A 20,932-nucleotide genomic window follows, 5' to 3' on the forward strand; every position below is an offset into this window, starting at 1 on the left:
TTTAAAAGTGATTTCGGCGGAGAAATATATATATATATATATATATATATATATATATATATATATATATATATACGCGCACACACACACATATATATAAACGTATTCTCCGTTGAGATATTGCAGCCGCTGCTGTGTCCAGGCCCAGGAGCCTTAGCACTGTGCTGTGATGTCACTCAATACCACTGACATCACTAGGTGTAAACAACATCTCTCCTTTGCTGTGTATGTGACTATGGAGCTGTTTGGTGATGTCGTCTATTATGGCCTTCATAGAAGCAACAGGAGATTGTTGCATCCATCTAGAACCCTCAGAACTACAGTGCTATGATGTCACTCACTTCCACAGGCCTTGCAGAGTGTAAACAACAACAACCCAGCTTTGTTGTGTATGTAACCATAGGGATTTGTGATGTCACCTAGAACCTTCACAGCAGCGACAGCTTTATGAGGAGCATCAGCACTGCTCTGCCTGAGCAGAACCATCACCGCCATAGGTTGTCAAATAACCCGGGTTTAACCCACACAGGTAAGTCCAATGGGGTGCAGGCATGTCCTCTATGCTTACAGCTTCCCGTGGGTGTTGGTTTGATACCGTTTGGGGACAGCCAAGGAGGCATCTGCAGGCAACAAAGGTAGGTGTGTGCTTGTGTGTGTGTTTCCTATGCAGATCCTAAGCCCAGTGTCACATGCAAGTAGGAGGAGTAAGAAGGGTTCCTGGCAAATCCGGGTTATGGATTGCATTTAAAAAGGCCCCGTGGGAGTGCAATGGGCCCCTGTCTTGCTGCTTAGCAATAATGGTATGGGTTTAGGTTCTGCTGTGTGTACTGGTGGTTGACTGCCCCCCAGCCCAGAGTGTGCATGGAAAATTGTCTGGCAGCCTCCCTGACAGCAAGCAGTGATAGTGCCCATGAAGGGGACCTTGTTGGGCCCGCCCCTTTCACGGTTATCGCTTCTCGGCCTTTTGGCTAAGATCAAGTGTAGTATCTGTTCTTATCAGTTTAATATCTGATACGTCCCCTATCTGGGGACCATATATTAAATGGATTTTTGAGAACGGGGGCCGATTTCGAAGCTTGCTTCCGTCGCCCTATGCATTGACCCGATATGGCAGTATCTTCGGGTACAGTGCACCACCCCCTTACAGGGTTAAAAAGAAAGATTCCTACTTTCATTGCTACCTGCTTGCTGGCTAGCCAGCTAGCCAGCCCTGTGGGCCTTGCTGCTGCTGCAGCCAAAAAACAAAAGGTGGTGCTGCTGCTGCTGCTTCTGCTGCTTCTGCTTGTGTCTGGCCGCTGTTGGAGCGTCCAGGCACAGGACTTCTGCTGCTGCTGACTAAATGGCCTCCTTAATTGGATCATTTGAGTAGCCAGCACACCTGTGCAGGTAGGGCATGACATGATAGGCAGCTGCCTTGATAGCGGGTGGGTGCTGAATGTTCCTAATTGACAAAATAAGATTAATGCTTATGAAGAAATATAAAATCTCATCCCTTCCCCAATATCGCGCCACACCCCTACCCCTTAATTCCCTGGTTGAACTTGATGGACATATGTCTTTTTTCGACCGTACTAACTATGTAACTATGTAACATAACATGGGGGGGGGGTCTCCTGGCTGTTCACACAGGTGTGTCATTGCTGTACATTGACCATGCATTGCTTCTGTGGTATTGCAAAGGCAAAGACAAATGCTTCCAGCCATCCATTGCACTAATGGATTGGTCATCAGCTGGCTGTCTATGTCCCGCATCAATATAGACCAAAGTACAGAGGGTTAGGCTATGCTATTGTGCACCTACCTGATGCATCAGAAGGTGCGAGGCCCTTGCTAAATTCTGTGCACAGACTTTGAGATCTATACTTTAGACTGTATCTAAACCTGCTCCAACATGGACTGACATTCTGGCCTACTTTCAGCCGATGCGACTTGTCTGTCGCTGAACAGTCGCTTTTTATGTATTCAGCACCTATGTATAATGTTGTAAAAATGCTCTAGAAGCTAAAGTCGCAGAAATGTCACACATATTTGGCCTGCAACTTTCTGTGCGACAAATTCAGACAGGAAAAATCAGTATAAATCCTTAGAAAATTATCCCCCAGTGTCTCCATCTGCTGGCGGTATTGAATAAGCATTGCTGCACTGATGGGGTATGCATTAGACGAAAAAAAAGAAGAAAAAGAAGAATAATACGCCCAGAAAAGAGGCGAAAAGGAGAAAAACGTAAAAAAACGTGAAAAAAAAGTAAGAGGAAGAGAAGGGAAAAAAAGGTGGAAATGGGTTTAAAAGTGATTTCGGCGGAGAAATATATATATATATATATATATATATATATATATATATATATACGCGCACACACACACATATATATAAACGTATTCTCCGTTGAGATATTGCAGCCGCTGCTGTGTCCAGGCCCAGGAGCCTTAGCACTGTGCTGTGATGTCACTCAATACCACTGACATCACTAGGTGTAAACAACATCTCTCCTTTGCTGTGTATGTGACTATGGAGCTGTTTGGTGATGTCGTCTATTATGGCCTTCATAGAAGCAACAGGAGATTGTTGCATCCATCTAGAACCCTCAGAACTACAGTGCTATGATGTCACTCACTTCCACAGGCCTTGCAGAGTGTAAACAACAACAACCCAGCTTTGTTGTGTATGTAACCATAGGGATTTGTGATGTCACCTAGAACCTTCACAGCAGCGACAGCTTTATGAGGAGCATCAGCACTGCTCTGCCTGAGCAGAACCATCACCGCCATAGGTTGTCAAATAACCCGGGTTTAACCCACACAGGTAAGTCCAATGGGGTGCAGGCATGTCCTCTATGCTTACAGCTTCCCGTGGGTGTTGGTTTGATACCGTTTGGGGACAGCCAAGGAGGCATCTGCAGGCAACAAAGGTAGGTGTGTGCTTGTGTGTGTGTTTCCTATGCAGATCCTAAGCCCAGTGTCACATGCAAGTAGGAGGAGTAAGAAGGGTTCCTGGCAAATCCGGGTTATGGATTGCATTTAAAAAGGCCCCGTGGGAGTGCAATGGGCCCCTGTCTTGCTGCTTAGCAATAATGGTATGGGTTTAGGTTCTGCTGTGTGTACTGGTGGTTGACTGCCCCCCAGCCCAGAGTGTGCATGGAAAATTGTCTGGCAGCCTCCCTGACAGCAAGCAGTGATAGTGCCCATGAAGGGGACCTTGTTGGGCCCGCCCCTTTCACGGTTATCGCTTCTCGGCCTTTTGGCTAAGATCAAGTGTAGTATCTGTTCTTATCAGTTTAATATCTGATACGTCCCCTATCTGGGGACCATATATTAAATGGATTTTTGAGAACGGGGGCCGATTTCGAAGCTTGCTTCCGTCGCCCTATGCATTGACCCGATATGGCAGTATCTTCGGGTACAGTGCACCACCCCCTTACAGGGTTAAAAAGAAAGATTCCTACTTTCATTGCTACCTGCTTGCTGGCTAGCCAGCTAGCCAGCCCTGTGGGCCTTGCTGCTGCTGCAGCCAAAAAACAAAAGGTGGTGCTGCTGCTGCTGCTTCTGCTGCTTCTGCTTGTGTCTGGCCGCTGTTGGAGCGTCCAGGCACAGGACTTCTGCTGCTGCTGACTAAATGGCCTCCTTAATTGGATCATTTGAGTAGCCAGCACACCTGTGCAGGTAGGGCATGACATGATAGGCAGCTGCCTTGATAGCGGGTGGGTGCTGAATGTTCCTAATTGACAAAATAAGATTAATGCTTATGAAGAAATATAAAATCTCATCCCTTCCCCAATATCGCGCCACACCCCTACCCCTTAATTCCCTGGTTGAACTTGATGGACATATGTCTTTTTTCGACCGTACTAACTATGTAACTATGTAACATAACATGGGGGGGGGGTCTCCTGGCTGTTCACACAGGTGTGTCATTGCTGTACATTGACCATGCATTGCTTCTGTGGTATTGCAAAGGCAAAGACAAATGCTTCCAGCCATCCATTGCACTAATGGATTGGTCATCAGCTGGCTGTCTATGTCCCGCATCAATATAGACCAAAGTACAGAGGGTTAGGCTATGCTATTGTGCACCTACCTGATGCATCAGAAGGTGCGAGGCCCTTGCTAAATTCTGTGCACAGACTTTGAGATCTATACTTTAGACTGTATCTAAACCTGCTCCAACATGGACTGACATTCTGGCCTACTTTCAGCCGATGCGACTTGTCTGTCGCTGAACAGTCGCTTTTTATGTATTCAGCACCTATGTATAATGTTGTAAAAATGCTCTAGAAGCTAAAGTCGCAGAAATGTCACACATATTTGGCCTGCAACTTTCTGTGCGACAAATTCAGACAGGAAAAATCAGTATAAATCCTTAGAAAATTATCCCCCAGTGTCTCCATCTGCTGGCGGTATTGAATAAGCATTGCTGCACTGATGGGGTATGCATTAGACGAAAAAAAAGAAGAAAAAGAAGAATAATACGCCCAGAAAAGAGGCGAAAAGGAGAAAAACGTAAAAAAACGTGAAAAAAAAGTAAGAGGAAGAGAAGGGAAAAAAAGGTGGAAATGGGTTTAAAAGTGATTTCGGCGGAGAAATATATATATATATATATATATATATATATATATATATATATATATACGCGCACACACACACATATATATAAACGTATTCTCCGTTGAGATATTGCAGCCGCTGCTGTGTCCAGGCCCAGGAGCCTTAGCACTGTGCTGTGATGTCACTCAATACCACTGACATCACTAGGTGTAAACAACATCTCTCCTTTGCTGTGTATGTGACTATGGAGCTGTTTGGTGATGTCGTCTATTATGGCCTTCATAGAAGCAACAGGAGATTGTTGCATCCATCTAGAACCCTCAGAACTACAGTGCTATGATGTCACTCACTTCCACAGGCCTTGCAGAGTGTAAACAACAACAACCCAGCTTTGTTGTGTATGTAACCATAGGGATTTGTGATGTCACCTAGAACCTTCACAGCAGCGACAGCTTTATGAGGAGCATCAGCACTGCTCTGCCTGAGCAGAACCATCACCGCCATAGGTTGTCAAATAACCCGGGTTTAACCCACACAGGTAAGTCCAATGGGGTGCAGGCATGTCCTCTATGCTTACAGCTTCCCGTGGGTGTTGGTTTGATACCGTTTGGGGACAGCCAAGGAGGCATCTGCAGGCAACAAAGGTAGGTGTGTGCTTGTGTGTGTGTTTCCTATGCAGATCCTAAGCCCAGTGTCACATGCAAGTAGGAGGAGTAAGAAGGGTTCCTGGCAAATCCGGGTTATGGATTGCATTTAAAAAGGCCCCGTGGGAGTGCAATGGGCCCCTGTCTTGCTGCTTAGCAATAATGGTATGGGTTTAGGTTCTGCTGTGTGTACTGGTGGTTGACTGCCCCCCAGCCCAGAGTGTGCATGGAAAATTGTCTGGCAGCCTCCCTGACAGCAAGCAGTGATAGTGCCCATGAAGGGGACCTTGTTGGGCCCGCCCCTTTCACGGTTATCGCTTCTCGGCCTTTTGGCTAAGATCAAGTGTAGTATCTGTTCTTATCAGTTTAATATCTGATACGTCCCCTATCTGGGGACCATATATTAAATGGATTTTTGAGAACGGGGGCCGATTTCGAAGCTTGCTTCCGTCGCCCTATGCATTGACCCGATATGGCAGTATCTTCGGGTACAGTGCACCACCCCCTTACAGGGTTAAAAAGAAAGATTCCTACTTTCATTGCTACCTGCTTGCTGGCTAGCCAGCTAGCCAGCCCTGTGGGCCTTGCTGCTGCTGCAGCCAAAAAACAAAAGGTGGTGCTGCTGCTGCTGCTTCTGCTGCTTCTGCTTGTGTCTGGCCGCTGTTGGAGCGTCCAGGCACAGGACTTCTGCTGCTGCTGACTAAATGGCCTCCTTAATTGGATCATTTGAGTAGCCAGCACACCTGTGCAGGTAGGGCATGACATGATAGGCAGCTGCCTTGATAGCGGGTGGGTGCTGAATGTTCCTAATTGACAAAATAAGATTAATGCTTATGAAGAAATATAAAATCTCATCCCTTCCCCAATATCGCGCCACACCCCTACCCCTTAATTCCCTGGTTGAACTTGATGGACATATGTCTTTTTTCGACCGTACTAACTATGTAACTATGTAACATAACATGGGGGGGGGGTCTCCTGGCTGTTCACACAGGTGTGTCATTGCTGTACATTGACCATGCATTGCTTCTGTGGTATTGCAAAGGCAAAGACAAATGCTTCCAGCCATCCATTGCACTAATGGATTGGTCATCAGCTGGCTGTCTATGTCCCGCATCAATATAGACCAAAGTACAGAGGGTTAGGCTATGCTATTGTGCACCTACCTGATGCATCAGAAGGTGCGAGGCCCTTGCTAAATTCTGTGCACAGACTTTGAGATCTATACTTTAGACTGTATCTAAACCTGCTCCAACATGGACTGACATTCTGGCCTACTTTCAGCCGATGCGACTTGTCTGTCGCTGAACAGTCGCTTTTTATGTATTCAGCACCTATGTATAATGTTGTAAAAATGCTCTAGAAGCTAAAGTCGCAGAAATGTCACACATATTTGGCCTGCAACTTTCTGTGCGACAAATTCAGACAGGAAAAATCAGTATAAATCCTTAGAAAATTATCCCCCAGTGTCTCCATCTGCTGGCGGTATTGAATAAGCATTGCTGCACTGATGGGGTATGCATTAGACGAAAAAAAAGAAGAAAAAGAAGAATAATACGCCCAGAAAAGAGGCGAAAAGGAGAAAAACGTAAAAAAACGTGAAAAAAAAGTAAGAGGAAGAGAAGGGAAAAAAAGGTGGAAATGGGTTTAAAAGTGATTTCGGCGGAGAAATATATATATATATATATATATATATATATATATATACGCGCACACACACACATATATATAAACGTATTCTCCGTTGAGATATTGCAGCCGCTGCTGTGTCCAGGCCCAGGAGCCTTAGCACTGTGCTGTGATGTCACTCAATACCACTGACATCACTAGGTGTAAACAACATCTCTCCTTTGCTGTGTATGTGACTATGGAGCTGTTTGGTGATGTCGTCTATTATGGCCTTCATAGAAGCAACAGGAGATTGTTGCATCCATCTAGAACCCTCAGAACTACAGTGCTATGATGTCACTCACTTCCACAGGCCTTGCAGAGTGTAAACAACAACAACCCAGCTTTGTTGTGTATGTAACCATAGGGATTTGTGATGTCACCTAGAACCTTCACAGCAGCGACAGCTTTATGAGGAGCATCAGCACTGCTCTGCCTGAGCAGAACCATCACCGCCATAGGTTGTCAAATAACCCGGGTTTAACCCACACAGGTAAGTCCAATGGGGTGCAGGCATGTCCTCTATGCTTACAGCTTCCCGTGGGTGTTGGTTTGATACCGTTTGGGGACAGCCAAGGAGGCATCTGCAGGCAACAAAGGTAGGTGTGTGCTTGTGTGTGTGTTTCCTATGCAGATCCTAAGCCCAGTGTCACATGCAAGTAGGAGGAGTAAGAAGGGTTCCTGGCAAATCCGGGTTATGGATTGCATTTAAAAAGGCCCCGTGGGAGTGCAATGGGCCCCTGTCTTGCTGCTTAGCAATAATGGTATGGGTTTAGGTTCTGCTGTGTGTACTGGTGGTTGACTGCCCCCCAGCCCAGAGTGTGCATGGAAAATTGTCTGGCAGCCTCCCTGACAGCAAGCAGTGATAGTGCCCATGAAGGGGACCTTGTTGGGCCCGCCCCTTTCACGGTTATCGCTTCTCGGCCTTTTGGCTAAGATCAAGTGTAGTATCTGTTCTTATCAGTTTAATATCTGATACGTCCCCTATCTGGGGACCATATATTAAATGGATTTTTGAGAACGGGGGCCGATTTCGAAGCTTGCTTCCGTCGCCCTATGCATTGACCCGATATGGCAGTATCTTCGGGTACAGTGCACCACCCCCTTACAGGGTTAAAAAGAAAGATTCCTACTTTCATTGCTACCTGCTTGCTGGCTAGCCAGCTAGCCAGCCCTGTGGGCCTTGCTGCTGCTGCAGCCAAAAAACAAAAGGTGGTGCTGCTGCTGCTGCTTCTGCTGCTTCTGCTTGTGTCTGGCCGCTGTTGGAGCGTCCAGGCACAGGACTTCTGCTGCTGCTGACTAAATGGCCTCCTTAATTGGATCATTTGAGTAGCCAGCACACCTGTGCAGGTAGGGCATGACATGATAGGCAGCTGCCTTGATAGCGGGTGGGTGCTGAATGTTCCTAATTGACAAAATAAGATTAATGCTTATGAAGAAATATAAAATCTCATCCCTTCCCCAATATCGCGCCACACCCCTACCCCTTAATTCCCTGGTTGAACTTGATGGACATATGTCTTTTTTCGACCGTACTAACTATGTAACTATGTAACATAACATGGGGGGGGGGTCTCCTGGCTGTTCACACAGGTGTGTCATTGCTGTACATTGACCATGCATTGCTTCTGTGGTATTGCAAAGGCAAAGACAAATGCTTCCAGCCATCCATTGCACTAATGGATTGGTCATCAGCTGGCTGTCTATGTCCCGCATCAATATAGACCAAAGTACAGAGGGTTAGGCTATGCTATTGTGCACCTACCTGATGCATCAGAAGGTGCGAGGCCCTTGCTAAATTCTGTGCACAGACTTTGAGATCTATACTTTAGACTGTATCTAAACCTGCTCCAACATGGACTGACATTCTGGCCTACTTTCAGCCGATGCGACTTGTCTGTCGCTGAACAGTCGCTTTTTATGTATTCAGCACCTATGTATAATGTTGTAAAAATGCTCTAGAAGCTAAAGTCGCAGAAATGTCACACATATTTGGCCTGCAACTTTCTGTGCGACAAATTCAGACAGGAAAAATCAGTATAAATCCTTAGAAAATTATCCCCCAGTGTCTCCATCTGCTGGCGGTATTGAATAAGCATTGCTGCACTGATGGGGTATGCATTAGACGAAAAAAAAGAAGAAAAAGAAGAATAATACGCCCAGAAAAGAGGCGAAAAGGAGAAAAACGTAAAAAAACGTGAAAAAAAAGTAAGAGGAAGAGAAGGGAAAAAAAGGTGGAAATGGGTTTAAAAGTGATTTCGGCGGAGAAATATATATATATATATATATATATATATATATATATACGCGCACACACACACATATATATAAACGTATTCTCCGTTGAGATATTGCAGCCGCTGCTGTGTCCAGGCCCAGGAGCCTTAGCACTGTGCTGTGATGTCACTCAATACCACTGACATCACTAGGTGTAAACAACATCTCTCCTTTGCTGTGTATGTGACTATGGAGCTGTTTGGTGATGTCGTCTATTATGGCCTTCATAGAAGCAACAGGAGATTGTTGCATCCATCTAGAACCCTCAGAACTACAGTGCTATGATGTCACTCACTTCCACAGGCCTTGCAGAGTGTAAACAACAACAACCCAGCTTTGTTGTGTATGTAACCATAGGGATTTGTGATGTCACCTAGAACCTTCACAGCAGCGACAGCTTTATGAGGAGCATCAGCACTGCTCTGCCTGAGCAGAACCATCACCGCCATAGGTTGTCAAATAACCCGGGTTTAACCCACACAGGTAAGTCCAATGGGGTGCAGGCATGTCCTCTATGCTTACAGCTTCCCGTGGGTGTTGGTTTGATACCGTTTGGGGACAGCCAAGGAGGCATCTGCAGGCAACAAAGGTAGGTGTGTGCTTGTGTGTGTGTTTCCTATGCAGATCCTAAGCCCAGTGTCACATGCAAGTAGGAGGAGTAAGAAGGGTTCCTGGCAAATCCGGGTTATGGATTGCATTTAAAAAGGCCCCGTGGGAGTGCAATGGGCCCCTGTCTTGCTGCTTAGCAATAATGGTATGGGTTTAGGTTCTGCTGTGTGTACTGGTGGTTGACTGCCCCCCAGCCCAGAGTGTGCATGGAAAATTGTCTGGCAGCCTCCCTGACAGCAAGCAGTGATAGTGCCCATGAAGGGGACCTTGTTGGGCCCGCCCCTTTCACGGTTATCGCTTCTCGGCCTTTTGGCTAAGATCAAGTGTAGTATCTGTTCTTATCAGTTTAATATCTGATACGTCCCCTATCTGGGGACCATATATTAAATGGATTTTTGAGAACGGGGGCCGATTTCGAAGCTTGCTTCCGTCGCCCTATGCATTGACCCGATATGGCAGTATCTTCGGGTACAGTGCACCACCCCCTTACAGGGTTAAAAAGAAAGATTCCTACTTTCATTGCTACCTGCTTGCTGGCTAGCCAGCTAGCCAGCCCTGTGGGCCTTGCTGCTGCTGCAGCCAAAAAACAAAAGGTGGTGCTGCTGCTGCTGCTTCTGCTGCTTCTGCTTGTGTCTGGCCGCTGTTGGAGCGTCCAGGCACAGGACTTCTGCTGCTGCTGACTAAATGGCCTCCTTAATTGGATCATTTGAGTAGCCAGCACACCTGTGCAGGTAGGGCATGACATGATAGGCAGCTGCCTTGATAGCGGGTGGGTGCTGAATGTTCCTAATTGACAAAATAAGATTAATGCTTATGAAGAAATATAAAATCTCATCCCTTCCCCAATATCGCGCCACACCCCTACCCCTTAATTCCCTGGTTGAACTTGATGGACATATGTCTTTTTTCGACCGTACTAACTATGTAACTATGTAACATAACATGGGGGGGGGGTCTCCTGGCTGTTCACATGGCTGTTCACACAGGTGTGTCATTGCTGTACATTGACCATGCATTGCTTCTGTGGTATTGCAAAGGCAAAGACAAATGCTTCCAGCCATCCATTGCACTAATGGATTGGTCATCAGCTGGCTGTCTATGTCCCGCATCAATATAGACCAAAGTACAGAGGGTTAGGCTATGCTATTGTGCACCTACCTGATGCATCAGAAGGTGCGAGGCCCTTGCTAAATTCTGTGCACAGACTTTGAGATCTATACTTTAGACTGTATCTAAACCTGCTCCAACATGGACTGACATTCTGGCCTACTTTCAGCCGATGCGACTTGTCTGTCGCTGAACAGTCGCTTTTTATGTATTCAGCACCTATGTATAATGTTGTAAAAATGCTCTAGAAGCTAAAGTCGCAGAAATGTCACACATATTTGGCCTGCAACTTTCTGTGCGACAAATTCAGACAGGAAAAATCAGTATAAATCCTTAGAAAATTATCCCCCAGTGTCTCCATCTGCTGGCGGTATTGAATAAGCATTGCTGCACTGATGGGGTATGCATTAGACGAAAAAAAAGAAGAAAAAGAAGAATAATACGCCCAGAAAAGAGGCGAAAAGGAGAAAAACGTAAAAAAACGTGAAAAAAAAGTAAGAGGAAGAGAAGGGAAAAAAAGGTGGAAATGGGTTTAAAAGTGATTTCGGCGGAGAAATATATATATATATATATATATATATATATATATATATATACGCGCACACACACACATATATATAAACGTATTCTCCGTTGAGATATTGCAGCCGCTGCTGTGTCCAGGCCCAGGAGCCTTAGCACTGTGCTGTGATGTCACTCAATACCACTGACATCACTAGGTGTAAACAACATCTCTCCTTTGCTGTGTATGTGACTATGGAGCTGTTTGGTGATGTCGTCTATTATGGCCTTCATAGAAGCAACAGGAGATTGTTGCATCCATCTAGAACCCTCAGAACTACAGTGCTATGATGTCACTCACTTCCACAGGCCTTGCAGAGTGTAAACAACAACAACCCAGCTTTGTTGTGTATGTAACCATAGGGATTTGTGATGTCACCTAGAACCTTCACAGCAGCGACAGCTTTATGAGGAGCATCAGCACTGCTCTGCCTGAGCAGAACCATCACCGCCATAGGTTGTCAAATAACCCGGGTTTAACCCACACAGGTAAGTCCAATGGGGTGCAGGCATGTCCTCTATGCTTACAGCTTCCCGTGGGTGTTGGTTTGATACCGTTTGGGGACAGCCAAGGAGGCATCTGCAGGCAACAAAGGTAGGTGTGTGCTTGTGTGTGTGTTTCCTATGCAGATCCTAAGCCCAGTGTCACATGCAAGTAGGAGGAGTAAGAAGGGTTCCTGGCAAATCCGGGTTATGGATTGCATTTAAAAAGGCCCCGTGGGAGTGCAATGGGCCCCTGTCTTGCTGCTTAGCAATAATGGTATGGGTTTAGGTTCTGCTGTGTGTACTGGTGGTTGACTGCCCCCCAGCCCAGAGTGTGCATGGAAAATTGTCTGGCAGCCTCCCTGACAGCAAGCAGTGATAGTGCCCATGAAGGGGACCTTGTTGGGCCCGCCCCTTTCACGGTTATCGCTTCTCGGCCTTTTGGCTAAGATCAAGTGTAGTATCTGTTCTTATCAGTTTAATATCTGATACGTCCCCTATCTGGGGACCATATATTAAATGGATTTTTGAGAACGGGGGCCGATTTCGAAGCTTGCTTCCGTCGCCCTATGCATTGACCCGATATGGCAGTATCTTCGGGTACAGTGCACCACCCCCTTACAGGGTTAAAAAGAAAGATTCCTACTTTCATTGCTACCTGCTTGCTGGCTAGCCAGCTAGCCAGCCCTGTGGGCCTTGCTGCTGCTGCAGCCAAAAAACAAAAGGTGGTGCTGCTGCTGCTGCTTCTGCTGCTTCTGCTTGTGTCTGGCCGCTGTTGGAGCGTCCAGGCACAGGACTTCTGCTGCTGCTGACTAAATGGCCTCCTTAATTGGATCATTTGAGTAGCCAGCACACCTGTGCAGGTAGGGCATGACATGATAGGCAGCTGCCTTGATAGCGGGTGGGTGCTGAATGTTCCTAATTGACAAAATAAGATTAATGCTTATGAAGAAATATAAAATCTCATCCCTTCCCCAATATCGCGCCACACCCCTACCCCTTAATTCCCTGGTTGAACTTGATGGACATATGTCTTTTTTCGACCGTACTAACTATGTAACTATGTAACATAACATGGGGGGGGGGTCTCCTGGCTGTTCACACAGGTGTGTCATTGCTGTACATTGACCATGCATTGCTTCTGTGGTATTGCAAAGGCAAAGACAAATGCTTCCAGCCATCCATTGCACTAATGGATTGGTCATCAGCTGGCTGTCTATGTCCCGCATCAATATAGACCAAAGTACAGAGGGTTAGGCTATGCTATTGTGCACCTACCTGATGCATCAGAAGGTGCGAGGCCCTTGCTAAATTCTGTGCACAGACTTTGAGATCTATACTTTAGACTGTATCTAAACCTGCTCCAACATGGACTGACATTCTGGCCTACTTTCAGCCGATGCGACTTGTCTGTCGCTGAACAGTCGCTTTTTATGTATTCAGCACCTATGTATAATGTTGTAAAAATGCTCTAGAAGCTAAAGTCGCAGAAATGTCACACATATTTGGCCTGCAACTTTCTGTGCGACAAATTCAGACAGGAAAAATCAGTATAAATCCTTAGAAAATTATCCCCCAGTGTCTCCATCTGCTGGCGGTATTGAATAAGCATTGCTGCACTGATGGGGTATGCATTAGACGAAAAAAAAGAAGAAAAAGAAGAATAATACGCCCAGAAAAGAGGCGAAAAGGAGAAAAACGTAAAAAAACGTGAAAAAAAAGTAAGAGGAAGAGAAGGGAAAAAAAGGTGGAAATGGGTTTAAAAGTGATTTCGGCGGAGAAATATATATATATATATATATATATATATACGCGCACACACACACATATATATAAACGTATTCTCCGTTGAGATATTGCAGCCGCTGCTGTGTCCAGGCCCAGGAGCCTTAGCACTGTGCTGTGATGTCACTCAATACCACTGACATCACTAGGTGTAAACAACATCTCTCCTTTGCTGTGTATGTGACTATGGAGCTGTTTGGTGATGTCGTCTATTATGGCCTTCATAGAAGCAACAGGAGATTGTTGCATCCATCTAGAACCCTCAGAACTACAGTGCTATGATGTCACTCACTTCCACAGGCCTTGCAGAGTGTAAACAACAACAACCCAGCTTTGTTGTGTATGTAACCATAGGGATTTGTGATGTCACCTAGAACCTTCACAGCAGCGACAGCTTTATGAGGAGCATCAGCACTGCTCTGCCTGAGCAGAACCATCACCGCCATAGGTTGTCAAATAACCCGGGTTTAACCCACACAGGTAAGTCCAATGGGGTGCAGGCATGTCCTCTATGCTTACAGCTTCCCGTGGGTGTTGGTTTGATACCGTTTGGGGACAGCCAAGGAGGCATCTGCAGGCAACAAAGGTAGGTGTGTGCTTGTGTGTGTGTTTCCTATGCAGATCCTAAGCCCAGTGTCACATGCAAGTAGGAGGAGTAAGAAGGGTTCCTGGCAAATCCGGGTTATGGATTGCATTTAAAAAGGCCCCGTGGGAGTGCAATGGGCCCCTGTCTTGCTGCTTAGCAATAATGGTATGGGTTTAGGTTCTGCTGTGTGTACTGGTGGTTGACTGCCCCCCAGCCCAGAGTGTGCATGGAAAATTGTCTGGCAGCCTCCCTGACAGCAAGCAGTGATAGTGCCCATGAAGGGGACCTTGTTGGGCCCGCCCCTTTCACGGTTATCGCTTCTCGGCCTTTTGGCTAAGATCAAGTGTAGTATCTGTTCTTATCAGTTTAATATCTGATACGTCCCCTATCTGGGGACCATATATTAAATGGATTTTTGAGAACGGGGGCCGATTTCGAAGCTTGCTTCCGTCGCCCTATGCATTGACCCGATATGGCAGTATCTTCGGGTACAGTGCACCACCCCCTTACAGGGTTAAAAAGAAAGATTCCTACTTTCATTGCTACCTGCTTGCTGGCTAGCCAGCTAGCCAGCCCTGTGGGCCTTGCTGCTGCTGCAGCCAAAAAACAAAAGGTGGTGCTGCTGCTGCTGCTTCTGCTTGTGTCTGGCCGCTGTTGGAGCGTCCAGGCACAGGACTTCTGCTGCTGCTGACTAAATGGCCTCCTTAATTGGATCATTTGAGTAGCCAGCACACCTGTGCAGGTAGGGCATGACATGATAGGCAGCTGCCTTGATAGCGGGTGGGTGCTGAATGTTCCTAATTGACAAAATAAGATTAATGCTTATGAAGAAATATAAAATCTCATCCCTTCCCCAATATCGCGCCACACCCCTACCCCTTAATTCCCTGGTTGAACTTGATGGACATATGTCTTTTTTCGACCGTACTAACTATGTAACTATGTAACATAACATGGGGGGGGGGTCTCCTGGCTGTTCACACAGGTGTGTCATTGCTGTACATTGACCATGCATTGCTTCTGTGGTATTGCAAAGGCAAAGACAAATGCTTCCAGCCATCCATTGCACTAATGGATTGGTCATCAGCTGGCTGTCTATGTCCCGCATCAATATAGACCAAAGTACAGAGGGTTAGGCTATGCTATTGTGCACCTACCTGATGCATCAGAAGGTGCGAGGCCCTTGCTAAATTCTGTGCACAGACTTTGAGATCTATACTTTAGACTGTATCTAAACCTGCTCCAACATGGACTGACATTCTGGCCTACTTTCAGCCGATGCGACTTGTCTGTCGCTGAACAGTCGCTTTTTATGTATTCAGCACCTATGTATAATGTTGTAAAAATGCTCTAGAAGCTAAAGTCGCAGAAATGTCACACATATTTGGCCTGCAACTTTCTGTGCGACAAATTCAGACAGGAAAAATCAGTATAAATCCTTAGAAAATTATCCCCCAGTGTCTCCATCTGCTGGTGGTATTGAATAAGCATTGCTGCACTGATGGGGTATGCATTAGACGAAAAAAAAGAAGAAAAAGAAGAATAATACGCCCAGAAAAGAGGCGAAAAGGAGAAAAACGTAAAAAAACGTGAAAAAAAAGTAAGAGGAAGAGAAGGGAAAAAAAGGTGGAAATGGGTTTAAAAGTGATTTCGGCGGAGAAATATATATATATATATATATATATATATATATATATATATATATATACGCGCACACACACACATATATATAAACGTATTCTCCGTTGAGATATTGCAGCCGCTGCTGTGTCCAGGCCCAGGAGCCTTAGCACTGTGCTGTGATGTCACTCAATACCACTGACATCACTAGGTGTAAACAACATCTCTCCTTTGCTGTGTATGTGACTATGGAGCTGTTTGGTGATGTCGTCTATTATGGCCTTCATAGAAGCAACAGGAGATTGTTGCATCCATCTAGAACCCTCAGAACTACAGTGCTATGATGTCACTCACTTCCACAGGCCTTGCAGAGTGTAAACAACAACAACCCAGCTTTGTTGTGTATGTAACCATAGGGATTTGTGATGTCACCTAGAACCTTCACAGCAGCGACAGCTTTATGAGGAGCATCAGCACTGCTCTGCCTGAGCAGAACCATCACCGCCATAGGTTGTCAAATAACCCGGGTTTAACCCACACAGGTAAGTCCAATGGGGTGCAGGCATGTCCTCTATGCTTACAGCTTCCCGCGGGTGTTGGTTTGATACCGTTTGGGGACAGCCAAGGAGGCATCTGCAGGCAACAAAGGTAGGTGTGTGCTTGTGTGTGTGTTTCCTATGCAGATCCTAAGCCCAGTGTCACATGCAAGTAGGAGGAGTAAGAAGGGTTCCTGGCAAATCCGGGTTATGGATTGCATTTAAAAAGGCCCCGTGGGAGTGCAATGGGCCCCTGTCTTGCTGCTTAGCAATAATGGTATGGGTTTAGGTTCTGCTGTGTGTACTGGTGGTTGACTGCCCCCCAGCCCAGAGTGTGCATGGAAAATTGTCTGGCAGCCTCCCTGACAGCAAGCAGTGATAGTGCCCATGAAGGGGACCTTGTTGGGCCCGCCCCTTTCACGGTTATCGCTTCTCGGCCTTTTGGCTAAGATCAAGTGTAGTATCTGTTCTTATCAGTTTAATATCTGATACGTCCCCTATCTGGGGACCATATATTAAATGGATTTTTGAGAACGGGGGCCGATTTCGAAGCTTGCTTCCGTCGCCCTATGCATTGACCCGATATGGCAGTATCTTCGGGTACAGTGCACCACCCCCTTACAGGGTTAAAAAGAAAGATTCCTACTTTCATTGCTACCTGCTTGCTGGCTAGCCAGCTAGCCAGCCCTGTGGGCCTTGCTGCTGCTGCAGCCAAAAAACAAAAGGTGGTGCTGCTGCTGCTGCTTCTGCTGCTTCTGCTTGTGTCTGGCCGCTGTTGGAGCGTCCAGGCACAGGACTTCTGCTGCTGCTGACTAAATGGCCTCCTTAATTGGATCATTTGAGTAGCCAGCACACCTGTGCAGGTAGGGCATGACATGATAGGCAGCTGCCTTGATAGCGGGTGGGTGCTGAATGTTCCTAATTGACAAAATAAGATTAATGCTTATGAAGAAATATAAAATCTCATCCCTTCCCCAATATCGCGCCACACCCCTACCCCTTAATTCCCTGGTTGAACTTGATGGACATATGTCTTTTTTCGACCGTACTAACTATGTAACTATGTAACATAACATGGGGGGGGGGTCTCCTGGCTGTTCACACAGGTGTGTCATTGCTGTACATTGACCATGCATTGCTTCTGTGGTATTGCAAAGGCAAAGACAAATGCTTCCAGCCATCCATTGCACTAATGGATTGGTCATCAGCTGGCTGTCTATGTCCCGCATCAATATAGACCAAAGTACAGAGGGTTAGGCTATGCTATTGTGCACCTACCTGATGCATCAGAAGGTGCGAGGCCCTTGCTAAATTCTGTGCACAGACTTTGAGATCTATACTTTAGACTGTATCTAAACCTGCTCCAACATGGACTGACATTCTGGCCTACTTTCAGCCGATGCGACTTGTCTGTCGCTGAACAGTCGCTTTTTATGTATTCAGCACCTATGTATAATGTTGTAAAAATGCTCTAGAAGCTAAAGTCGCAGAAATGTCACACATATTTGGCCTGCAACTTTCTGTGCGACAAATTCAGACAGGAAAAATCAGTATAAATCCTTAGAAAATTATCCCCCAGTGTCTCCATCTGCTGGCGGTATTGAATAAGCATTGCTGCACTGATGGGGTATGCATTAGACGAAAAAAAAGAAGAAAAAGAAGAATAATACGCCCAGAAAAGAGGCGAAAAGGAGAAAAACGTAAAAAAACGTGAAAAAAAAGTAAGAGGAAGAGAAGGGAAAAAAAGGTGGAAATGGGTTTAAAAGTGATTTCGGCGGAGAAATATATATATATATATATATATATATATATATATATATATATATATATATATATACGCGCACACACACACATATATATAAACGTATTCTCCGTTGAGATATTGCAGCCGCTGCTGTGTCCAGGCCCAGGAGCCTTAGCACTGTGCTGTGATGTCACTCAATACCACTGACATCACTAGGTGTAAACAACATCTCTCCTTTGCTGTGTATGTGACTATGGAGCTGTTTGGTGATGTCGTCTATTATGGCCTTCATAGAAGCAACAGGAGATTGTTGCATCCATCTAGAACCCTCAGAACTACAGTGCTATGATGTCACTCACTTCCACAGGCCTTGCAGAGTGTAAACAACAACAACCCAGCTTTGTTGTGTATGTAACCATAGGGATTTGTGATGTCACCTAGAACCTTCACAGCAGCGACAGCTTTATGAGGAGCATCAGCACTGCTCTGCCTGAGCAGAACCATCACCGCCATAGGTTGTCAAATAACCCGGGTTTAACCCACACAGGTAAGTCCAATGGGGTGCAGGCATGTCCTCTATGCTTACAGCTTCCCGTGGGTGTTGGTTTGATACCGTTTGGGGACAGCCAAGGAGGCATCTGCAGGCAACAAAGGTAGGTGTGTGCTTGTGTGTGTGTTTCCTATGCAGATCCTAAGCCCAGTGTCACATGCAAGTAGGAGGAGTAAGAAGGGTTCCTGGCAAATCCGGGTTATGGATTGCATTTAAAAAGGCCCCGTGGGAGTGCAATGGGCCCCTGTCTTGCTGCTTAGCAATAATGGTATGGGTTTAGGTTCTGCTGTGTGTACTGGTGGTTGACTGCCCCCCAGCCCAGAGTGTGCATGGAAAATTGTCTGGCAGCCTCCCTGACAGCAAGCAGTGATAGTGCCCATGAAGGGGACCTTGTTGGGCCCGCCCCTTTCACGGTTATCGCTTCTCGGCCTTTTGGCTAAGATCAAGTGTAGTATCTGTTCTTATCAGTTTAATATCTGATACGTCCCCTATCTGGGGACCATATATTAAATGGATTTTTGAGAACGGGGGCCGATTTCGAAGCTTGCTTCCGTCGCCCTATGCATTGACCCGATATGGCAGTATCTTCGGGTACAGTGCACCACCCCCTTACAGGGTTAAAAAGAAAGATTCCTACTTTCATTGCTACCTGCTTGCTGGCTAGCCAGCTAGCCAGCCCTGTGGGCCTTGCTGCTGCTGCAGCCAAAAAACAAAAGGTGGTGCTGCTGCTGCTGCTTCTGCTGCTTCTGCTTGTGTCTGGCCGCTGTTGGAGCGTCCAGGCACAGGACTTCTGCTGCTGCTGACTAAATGGCCTCCTTAATTGGATCATTTGAGTAGCCAGCACACCTGTGCAGGTAGGGCATGACATGATAGGCAGCTGCCTTGATAGCGGGTGGGTGCTGAATGTTCCTAATTGACAAAATAAGATTAATGCTTATGAAGAAATATAAAATCTCATCCCTTCCCCAATATCGCGCCACACCCCTACCCCTTAATTCCCTGGTTGAACTTGATGGACATATGTCTTTTTTCGACCGTACTAACTATGTAACTATGTAACATAACATGGGGGGGGGGTCTCCTGGCTGTTCACACAGGTGTGTCATTGCTGTACATTGACCATGCATTGCTTCTGTGGTATTGCAAAGGCAAAGACAAATGCTTCCAGCCATCCATTGCACTAATGGATTGGTCATCAGCTGGCTGTCTATGTCCCGCATCAATATAGACCAAAGTACAGAGGGTTAGGCTATGCTATTGTGCACCTACCTGATGCATCAGAAGGTGCGAGGCCCTTGCTAAATTCTGTGCACAGACTTTGAGATCTATACTTTAGACTGTATCTAAACCTGCTCCAACATGGACTGACATTCTGGCCTACTTTCAGCCGATGCGACTTGTCTGTCGCTGAACAGTCGCTTTTTATGTATTCAGCACCTATGTATAATGTTGTAAAAATGCTCTAGAAGCTAAAGTCGCAGAAATGTCACACATATTTGGCCTGCAACTTTCTGTGCGACAAATTCAGACAGGAAAAATCAGTATAAATCCTTAGAAAATTATCCCCCAGTGTCTCCATCTGCTGGCGGTATTGAATAAGCATTGCTGCACTGATGGGGTATGCATTAGACGAAAAAAAAGAAGAAAAAGAAGAATAATACGCCCAGAAAAGAGGCGAAAAGGAGAAAAACGTAAAAAAACGTGAAAAAAAAGTAAGAGGAAGAGAAGGGAAAAAAAGGTGGAAATGGGTTTAAAAGTGATTTCGGCGGAGAAATATATATATATATATATATATATATATATATATATATATATATACGCGCACACACACACATATATATAAACGTATTCTCCGTTGAGATATTGCAGCCGCTGCTGTGTCCAGGCCCAGGAGCCTTAGCACTGTGCTGTGATGTCACTCAATACCACTGACATCACTAGGTGTAAACAACATCTCTCCTTTGCTGTGTATGTGACTATGGAGCTGTTTGGTGATGTCGTCTATTATGGCCTTCATAGAAGCAACAGGAGATTGTTGCATCCATCTAGAACCCTCAGAACTACAGTGCTATGATGTCACTCACTTCCACAGGCCTTGCAGAGTGTAAACAACAACAACCCAGCTTTGTTGTGTATGTAACCATAGGGATTTGTGATGTCACCTAGAACCTTCACAGCAGCGACAGCTTTATGAGGAGCATCAGCACTGCTCTGCCTGAGC

General features: G+C 45.9%; 9 non-coding genes across 9 annotated transcripts; all 9 read left to right on the forward strand.

The window, feature by feature from the left end:
- Positions 1-948: 948 nt before the first annotated feature.
- LOC130338906 (U2 spliceosomal RNA) lies at positions 949-1,139 on the forward strand. Its single transcript, XR_008879369.1, has one exon. It is a non-coding gene; the product is annotated as a U2 spliceosomal RNA (small nuclear RNA).
- A 2,082-nt stretch (positions 1,140-3,221) lies between these two features.
- LOC130338907 (U2 spliceosomal RNA) lies at positions 3,222-3,412 on the forward strand. The gene has a single exon (XR_008879370.1). It is a non-coding gene; the product is annotated as a U2 spliceosomal RNA (small nuclear RNA).
- A 2,086-nt stretch (positions 3,413-5,498) lies between these two features.
- LOC130338908 (U2 spliceosomal RNA) lies at positions 5,499-5,689 on the forward strand. Its single transcript, XR_008879371.1, has one exon. It is a non-coding gene; the product is annotated as a U2 spliceosomal RNA (small nuclear RNA).
- Positions 5,690-7,765: 2,076 nt separating this feature from the next.
- On the forward strand, positions 7,766-7,956 carry LOC130338909 (U2 spliceosomal RNA). The gene has a single exon (XR_008879372.1). It is a non-coding gene; the product is annotated as a U2 spliceosomal RNA (small nuclear RNA).
- A 2,076-nt stretch (positions 7,957-10,032) lies between these two features.
- LOC130338910 (U2 spliceosomal RNA) lies at positions 10,033-10,223 on the forward strand. The gene has a single exon (XR_008879373.1). It is a non-coding gene; the product is annotated as a U2 spliceosomal RNA (small nuclear RNA).
- Positions 10,224-12,315: 2,092 nt separating this feature from the next.
- On the forward strand, positions 12,316-12,506 carry LOC130338911 (U2 spliceosomal RNA). The gene has a single exon (XR_008879374.1). It is a non-coding gene; the product is annotated as a U2 spliceosomal RNA (small nuclear RNA).
- A 2,068-nt stretch (positions 12,507-14,574) lies between these two features.
- Positions 14,575-14,765, forward strand: LOC130338912 (U2 spliceosomal RNA). The gene has a single exon (XR_008879375.1). It is a non-coding gene; the product is annotated as a U2 spliceosomal RNA (small nuclear RNA).
- A 2,077-nt stretch (positions 14,766-16,842) lies between these two features.
- LOC130338913 (U2 spliceosomal RNA) lies at positions 16,843-17,033 on the forward strand. Its single transcript, XR_008879376.1, has one exon. It is a non-coding gene; the product is annotated as a U2 spliceosomal RNA (small nuclear RNA).
- A 2,094-nt stretch (positions 17,034-19,127) lies between these two features.
- Positions 19,128-19,318, forward strand: LOC130338915 (U2 spliceosomal RNA). The gene has a single exon (XR_008879377.1). It is a non-coding gene; the product is annotated as a U2 spliceosomal RNA (small nuclear RNA).
- The last annotated feature ends 1,614 nt before the right edge of the window (positions 19,319-20,932 follow it).

The sequence above is a fragment of the Hyla sarda genome, unplaced genomic scaffold (assembly GCF_029499605.1).
Source record: "Hyla sarda isolate aHylSar1 unplaced genomic scaffold, aHylSar1.hap1 scaffold_531, whole genome shotgun sequence".
Classification (NCBI taxonomy): domain Eukaryota; kingdom Metazoa; phylum Chordata; class Amphibia; order Anura; family Hylidae; genus Hyla; species Hyla sarda.